The sequence below is a fragment of the Hipposideros armiger genome, unplaced genomic scaffold (assembly GCF_001890085.2).
Source record: "Hipposideros armiger isolate ML-2016 unplaced genomic scaffold, ASM189008v1 scaffold_1105, whole genome shotgun sequence".
Lineage (NCBI taxonomy): Eukaryota > Metazoa > Chordata > Mammalia > Chiroptera > Hipposideridae > Hipposideros > Hipposideros armiger.
The window spans coordinates 340,541-349,386 of NW_017732455.1; the positions used below are offsets into that span (position 1 = coordinate 340,541).

General features: G+C 36.3%; 1 long non-coding RNA gene across 1 annotated transcript in view; it reads left to right on the top strand.

Annotated features, from left to right (window-relative positions):
• LOC109376342 (uncharacterized) overlaps positions 1-8,742 on the top strand; it is a 332,696-nt gene extending 323,954 nt beyond the window's left edge. The window contains exons 3-4 of the long non-coding RNA XR_002122723.1: positions 516-596; positions 8,628-8,742. This is a non-coding gene — a long non-coding RNA (uncharacterized LOC109376342). The remainder of the gene's footprint in view (positions 1-515; positions 597-8,627) is intronic.
• The last annotated feature ends 104 nt before the right edge of the window (positions 8,743-8,846 follow it).

An 8,846-nucleotide genomic window follows, 5' to 3' on the forward strand; every position in this document is an offset into this window, starting at 1 on the left:
TCTTCTTATTTTACAGAAAATTGTGATGATAAAAACAATCCACACGATGTGCTTAGAACAATGCCTGGCATATAATAAGCCCTAAATAAATAGAGCTGTTCTTATTATGTTTCATTAAGCACATCCAGAGCAGGGAAAATGGAAAGAGATATGGAAAGGCTATTAGTCCAGTGAATGAAGGAAAAACAATGGGAATTCAGTAGAACCAAATAGATTATGACAGTCCAGGGATGATCATTTTTTGTTTGTTTTTAAGAAAGCTACTTGTAAGCATATTAAACTTTGAGATTAGGAAAGAAAGGTTGTGCAAATGCAAGACATTGAGAGAGCCCACTTAAGTCACTGACAATAAATAATCAGTCTCCAGTTTAATAATCTTGAGTGATGAACCTTCCTTTTAACCTAGAAACCTGCCCCAGGGAAAACGTGCTTTAGTCTTCTGCCACATGGATTAAAAGATGCTGGTAAACAGTGCTCTAAAAGTTGTAAATAGATTGTCAATCTTTTTGTAACAGGGCAACAGCTGTGATATTACAATGAGTCATTACACACCTTCTGTTCACCAAGGAGCCCCGAACCATCTTGTCTACAGAGAAGTAAGTTGATGTGGGGGAGAGTACTTTATAATTTCAGCACAGAGAATCCTTTAGCTAAACTCCTGAAGCTGCAAAGTAGCCACAGACAAATAGAAGTACAGGATGGAAAGAACACAGGTCAGATAAACAAAGGCAATCAAACGGAGGCTAAGTTCCCAAAGAGTACTACACATTTTGAAGTGCATTTTTTTTGATAGCTTTAAAGAGATATAAAATAAACCTATATAGTTCATGATTGTAAAGACTTTTTCAATTGATTAGAAACATTTTTTGGTTGTGTCTGAGCACACATTACCTCATTTTTAAAAAATCATGTGCCATTGTTAAAAAATAGGCCACAACACATTCTTTCAAGTGGATTGGGGTAGAAGAGCCTTCTTAGTAGAGAGTAATCCAAAGTTTCCTCCCTTAACATTGTTGTTTCTTACACATTAAGGTCATTTAGACTCAACAAGTAAGTGATTCTTTAAAATATAAATATTTCTCAAAAGTATCAGGTATCTCCATTATTCATACTTTAAAGTAAGTTACTTTTATCACTGACTTTTCTCTCTTCTCCAACTGAGTATATGACCTTGAAGGCAGTGGAGTTTGAAATGGAAAATTAAAATTAAATTAAATTAGAAATCAAATTAAATTAAATCAAAAACAGAAGGACGTCTGAGGTGGGTTGGCTTGAATTAAGAACTTTGGTCAGATGTCCAAGGAGTTATTTTGGGAAGGAGAAGAAGACATTAGGACATGTGAGGAGAACAGAGACTAGATTCATTTAGTTTGCAATTATATTAGGATTTTCCGAAGTCAGTAGTCCATTTCTAAATTCCTATATATAGTACTTAAACTATAAGTTAATAATGCTTGAAGTACTTACAAGAGCCTGTGCCAGTTCATTACTACAGGGTGAATGTTAATGAATACATAATTAGCAGGGCCCACAGCATAATGAAAATGCAGACCACTTGTTCAAAAAGCAGGAGAAAAATGTTGATAAATGTACTAAAGTATAAGATGTTCTCCTGCCATATCTCTCTACTTATTATCGTGGTTTTTTACTTACTACTTAGTACTTCTAAGCAAAGAAAAAACAAGTTATTAGCATGAATTTTACTATCTTTATATTGTTCAATGTAAATATCAGACTATTTAAATCGTATGTATTGCCCAAATCATGCAATTTGTATTTAATAGATCATGCATATATGTTTCATTTTTACCAGAACAGTGGAACATGACACAAAATTTACTGCCTATATTTCACTTCTTGATACATGCACATTCTACCAACTCTCTCTCCCTTTGGCTTACTGATGACTAAGGAAAGGTTGAATGAAAAGAACTATGGATAACCCTTTCTCTTTCTTTCAGCGTCATCATTTTCAGCATAACTGGGCTAATACAGGTGAAAAATTCAAGAAATAAAAGATATGATAGGTGTAGAAATGAAAAAAAATCGTTCTTTCCTCCTTGCTTCTTTGGCCTGTCTAATAACTAAATTGACTTAAAATGAATTAATGAGAGAAAAACAAATTTAATTTCTTATGTATGGGAGCCCTATAAAAATATGAGGCTCCAAGAAGTGACCAAAGCAGGAAGCTTTTATACTTTTCAAACAAGAAAACAATAAATTTGTGAAGAATTGGCAAGACAAAGGCATTTAGGTTTGGGGTAGTAAATTGGTGAAGAAGTAACAAGGTTTGTTTATATAGCTTTCTCAGCCTAAATTCCCTATCTTGGATGATAAGGATGGCTTCTACCCTCCTGGTAGGGTAGGATACCTTTCACATGGGAGATTCATCTTCTGCTTTCAGGGAGACAAAGGAGAGTCAGTGTGTCCTCCTTGCACCAGCTGTTTCTCAAGTCCTTTCAATTCAAAATAATCAATATGGCAAAGTGGCATATTTTGGGGTGGCACATTCTGCTCCCCTTCGTAGAGTCCCTTGGTCATCTGTGTTTCTTAGCACTATTACCTTGTTGCAAAGTTCAAAACAAATTCTGGTTCCAACAGACAGCATGGCCTCTTGAGACTGTCAGCTTCGCCACTTAGTCATGGACATAAATACTTAACTTCACTGTCACATTGACTCTCATGGAACTCCCAGGAATCATGGGACCACCAGAATTCACCATGATGCACATTCCATGCAGACGAGGCAGCAAGGGATGTCTGGGGACATGCATGATGTGCAGATATCCCCTGCTCACCCACTGCTCCACTATCCCACTGAATTTCATCCATAAAACACTGGTTCAAATACAAAGTATTAAACAAAGCACAGGACCATTCTGAGCATGAGGCCCTGTGCAACTGCCCAGCCCTGCCTTGAGGTTTCTTATACACATATAAGGAGTCAATTAGTAAAGTAGTTTGCAAAGTAAGTGGAAACTGGCTAGTCCTTTTTTTTTTTTAATGTGATCTGATGCTGTCTCAGATGTGTAAAGTCATAGAATAAAAGCAGACCTTGTTCTGAAATTCATTCTTACTCTAAGATCTGAAGGAGGGAGAAGACCAGGAAGCAGACAGATGGTTTAACTTTGTCCTCAAACAAATACAATGTCTTATGGACTATAAATTTTGAACAAATTTTTAAGATAAAACATGAGATTTCAATGAAATTATACTTCTTATTAAGTAAAAGAGATAACTGAAAAAACTTAAGAGAAACTATCTGCGTGGGAAGACAATCATAGTGAGAGTGAGGAGGCCTAGGCTGGTCCTGGCTTTGCTAATTTGGCTAATTGTGGCCTCAGACATGCTATTTCATCACTCTAGCCCTCATTAACCTCATCTATAAAATAGGATTCAAACTTAGATGGTTTCTAGTTTAAAATTTGTTGAAGAGGCTTTATAACCCAAGAAACCTCTTTTAAAGATAAATTGTAGACTTTAAAGAATTCTTTACAGAATTTCCAGTGCTCCTCAGCTGTGCCTTCAAACAAATGTAGTTCCTTCACTGTAAACTAGGAACTATGGCTTGAACAATCATATTTCCAATTTTCTGCATCTTCTTTATCATGAAGGACTATTAATCATTGCTAAAAATCCAGTGAGATTTGGGACAAGTTGAGTGACTTTTTAGCTCCATGGAATTCAGTTGTTTCATTTTTTCTTTAGATCCTTTAGCTTGTGTGCAAACCAAAATTTACCTTGCTACCTGAAAGTTCTATTTTATAATTTATTGAATACTATTATTAATATTTTATAAGGAGATTATTATTGCTATATTTTTAAAAGAACTGCCAAAATATAAAGTATGACTTCTATTATTCTTGCAGAAAATTGATTTTTTTAACAGAAAGATAGACCCAATCTTATAGTCAACAGAGAAATAAACATTTCAAGTAGGAAACAGAAGAGAGTTAAAATATGTTGAGTTCCTATTATTTACCAGGTACTATGTTTACAAACATCATTCTGTTTAACCCTTACATAATCATCTGTGGTGGGAGAAAATAAAAGAATATTACCAGTTACCTATGCTAAGCTGGAAAGTCTTCTGAAAGCTTTTATTGCGAACTTCAGCCCAGACTTCCCTCCCACATTCCAGCATTGTACAATCCGACCAGCTGCATGACAAGGCCACTTAGCACTGTCATCCCAAAATTAATAATAAGCTCATCCTCTCTCCCCAAAAGCCTTCTTTAGCCACAGCCTTTCTCAGTTCAAGTGATGACAGTGTACGCTTCCAGTTGCCTAGGCTAGAAACCTTGGAGCCATCTTTGCCTCCTTTCCTTGCCCTCTCCACCCAATCCGTCAGGCAATCCTTTTGAATCTTGCTTCAAAATAAACCCAGCATGGATCTGACCATTCCTCACTAGCTCTACCTGAGTCTGAGCCAACATTGTCTGTCTCCAAGAAGGTGAGCTTTCCACCTGCCCCTCTCCTGACTTCCTGTACAGTCTATATTCCCAACCAGTAGCCAGGATGAGCCTGTTCAGATACAAGCCATGTTAATTCTAAACTCAAATTCCTGTGATGGTCCCCATTTCACTCTTAGAGTAAAAGCTAAAAAGCCCTGAGCCACCCTTGATCCATCCTTCCCTCTACCTCCCCACAGCACCTTCCACTACCCTACCATTTTTTCTTCTACTAATCTACCCTCCCTTACTTCACTCCATCCCCAACTTCCTGGCAATTCCAAAAATAATTGGGCACACTCCCACCTTAAGGCATTAACCTTGGCGGTTCCCTCTGCCTGGAACACCATTCTCTTGCACGTGACTAACCCCCTCACATCTTTCAAGTTTTTGGTCACATCTCACTTTTTTAATTAGGTCCCCTTATCATCCACATCCTCCAACCCACACACTTCTGAGCCCCTTTAACTTGGTCTATTTTTTAAAAAAACTGCGGCATGTTTTATCTTCTAAAATACCCTATACTTTATTCCTTCACTGTGCTTATTGTTTACTTTCTGTTTATTCATCTTCACCAAAATGAAAATTGTACTGATTATTTGAAGCACCTAGCATAATGCTAGGCATATGACAGATGCTCAGTAAATCTTTGTGGAATGGTGAAATGAGTGAGTGAGTGAATGCTTTCATTTGTTCTGTTTGTTCCTTGTGCTAACCTGACTAAGGTAAGCTTCCATTTTACAAATAAGAAAATTGAAACTCCAAGAGGCTAGGCTATTTTCACAAGTCAAAAGCCTTGTAAGTGGCAGAGTTGAGATTAAAAGACTTCTCTGATCTGAATGAAACTTTCCCACTTTATTACACTGCAAAACATGTACTATATGAAAATATAGGTATTCCATAAAGCGCAGTGCACTTATAGTTTCTAGTTCCCTTTCCCCACATTCAGCCAATATTTTTTAATGCACCTCTTGAAATACTGTAAGTAAAGTGACTGGTGTATAGAGAAACTCATAAACTGAATGATGTGAGGTGTATTAGTTAGGACTCTGGTTCCAGAGTCATAGAAACAAACCAACTTGAGCTAGCTTAAGTCAAAACATGAATTTAAAAATAAACAATTTTGGGGGCTGGCCAAGTGGCTCAGTTGGTTAAGAGCTCACTCAAGAGTGCGAGTTCTGAGCAACAGGGTCGCCGATTCGATTCCCGGCCTGAGCTGAACTGCCGCTGAGCTGCCAACAGGTGGCAGGATGGCTCAGCTAAAAAAATAAAAAGTAAATAAAATAAATAAACAATTTTTAAAATTTTTCTTTTTTTTTTAAAATATTTTTGTTGGGGATTGTTGCGGAACAGTGTGTTTCTCCAGGACCCCTCAGCTCCAAGTCAAATAGTTGTTTCAATCTACTTGTGGAGGGCGCACCTCAGTGGCCCATGTGGGAATCGAACCAGCAACCCTGGTATTATGAGCACTGTGCCCTGTACCCTAACCACCTGAGCTAACTGGCCATCCGATTTTTAATATTTTTAAGTAGAACCTGTGATAGGAATATATGAGCTTATGGAAACAACAAGAAAAAAATTAAAAAGTGAGAGCAGGAAGCATGTAAGTTTAGAGAGTTCTTGCTCTATCTTCCATGTATATCTCTTTCACTCTACTTTCTCCACAATTTACCAGTGTTTGCTCCCTCTGCCTCTAAGGAACAAGATGACCATGCTCCAACTATAACTTTTTTACCCCAACGAGACTGCAATCTCCTAGTCCCAAATTATAAGCAGTCCTTAGGTGAAGCAGTCCTGGCCCAATCAACAAAGGCCAAACATGAGAATTCAATGACAAACAAATAATAGAGGACATCTTTGAAGGTTGGGGGATTTGGAGTTCCGGGCAGATCCTAGAGAAAGGGGCTGAGCAGATACCACAAAAGTAGCTGACTTTTGAAGAACCCAGTGGAATAGTGGACAGTGCACAACTGAATCAAACAGCTGAAGTTTAGATTTCTGATTTTGTGGGTACTTTTCGTTTGTTTCTCTTTTACCTTTCTCTTGCTCTTGTTCTTTCTTGGATATAGGGGCTAAATATCAGTTACTTGGTGATAGAAAGGAGCAGAAGAAAAAAGAGGGACTCGCGGAGTAGGAAAAAGGAAAACATCATTCCAGAGAATTGGGAATTCTGATTCTCATTTCAATTCTGTCACAAAAGGGCAAATGTCTTGGGCAAGTCAGTTCTCTGGTCTGTTTCCTTATCTGTATAATGAGGAGATTAAGCAAGAATCAGTAGGTTTCCCAACCTGCTGAATTAGGAGAATGAACTGGGGAGCATTTTCAAATGCAGATCACCCTGACTCTGCCCACGAATATTTTTATTTAATCGGTCTTGCATGCAATTCTATGATTCATATTTTTCAGCAGCTTTCCAGACTATTGTGATGATCAATCATATTCGGGAACCACTAGCTAGATGCCATTTAAGATACCACCCAGTATTTAAGATATTTCTTTACATAATTATTTTTTAAGAAAGCACTTTAGTTGTAATAAAGTTGATTTCTTATTGTATATCTGGGATTCTTTTTCAGAAATTGCATAATAATCTTTCCATTTTGTTTCTACAGTCAATTAAGAACAATGTCTAGCACAAAATAGATTCTTAAATACTTATGAAGGGATCAATGGTCAGTTATATGTTTTAACAATTATCAATTTTCCATTATCTCCTTGAGTAACCGATTCCTCTTCTATGTAGGGGAAAAATTACTTCAGAGTTTGTCTGATTTAGTGGAATATTGAGACTATTTAATGGAATAATCATATAGAAAACCAGGGCTTATAATCATAATTATACCTAAAAGCTTTTGATAATGGAATCTCATTTTTATTCTTTGTAACATGGACAAATGACATATATGTGAAAATATAATATTGCCAGTATATTTTAAGTGCTATGAGAATACATGCCGTTATTATTGTTTTTGCATTTTATCACCCACAGTATTCTAATACTTAGCCAGTCATCTTTGCTAGTCTCAAAATATTGCTCATACAAGTTCTGCATAGAATTGTATAAGCCCTGAACTTTGTGAATTTTTAGTCCTTTTTTGGGAAACAAATAAACTGTTATGAGTTTCTAAAGGGACTGAACTTTGAGGCAGAGATTCTGGGATGTTGTTCTGCCCTTGTGTCTATTAGCTGAATAAAACTGGGCAAGTCATGTCACCTCTTCTGGCCTATAGTTCATCTTCTGTAAGATTTTTACATTCATTTAGGCACTGTAATTCTTAAAAATAATTAAAAGGTTAAAAAAATTACTCACACCAGTATTCTCAATTCTGAATATCATTACATCTTTGCTTAATACTTAGATTTACTATTCTCATTCTGTTCTGACACTATTTTAATATGGTACTTAGGGCCACTAAAACATTTTACTTAAAAGAAAAAAGAAGCAGAACTCTGTTGATTCCTACACTTTTAAAACCAGATTATTTCTGAGTGTGACACAAGTCCTTTTCTTTGTGACCTTTTAGAAAGGAAAAGCACATCTCAGCATACATACAGCAAGTGATGTGATCAGTGTTGGTATCCTTCCCATATGTCTGGGACCAATTAGAAGTTCTATTTTATCACTTTTCTTGAGAAAGCATTGTTGATAATAGGGGAATGGTTTGGCTTAGGCAACACCAAGCCCCTAGGAGTGCACTTGGGAAGATTATGCCATATTGGTGTCTTTTTGTGATGTCAGAACTATGCTGGAAAGAAAAATATTTTTTACACCCGTTTTAGTCACAGCTGCTTAGTTGCAGTATTGGTAAAACAAATAATGCACGAAAAGTAAATACAATAGTGTGTGTAATATATCTTACAAAAATCAAGTGATTGATACTTGCATTTTATTTATTTTTAAAGTGGATATAATTGTTAATAATAGAAAAGTAGATTGTAGAATATCAAACCTATTTATTGCAGTTACATTTTTAATGGTTGATTTTATTTTCTGAAAAGCATAAAAATACAAATTGTAACATCAGGCAAGAACGTGGCCATGAAAATTTTCTATGAAACTCTCTTCTCACGTCATTGAATTTAATGGCTGCCAGGATAGTTCTTAGGAGATTTTCTTAAGTATCTTTTTGTTTCAGGCCAGTTATTGCATCTAATTATTGCATTTTGTTGTTTCAGAACTGTTGAGCATCACATGCCAAGAGTTATATCAAGTTAAAAACAAAAAACAAAAAACTGCATAGTTTGGATCTTTTCCTGCCTTAGAAGCAAGAAAAATGGAGAATTGATACTCAAAGGTAAAATGGTCTCCTTTCCTATTATACAACACATCCCCACAGCTTCCTCTTAAGCCATCCTACATGAAACAATTTCTTTCTCTCTCCCTCTCTCTCTCTC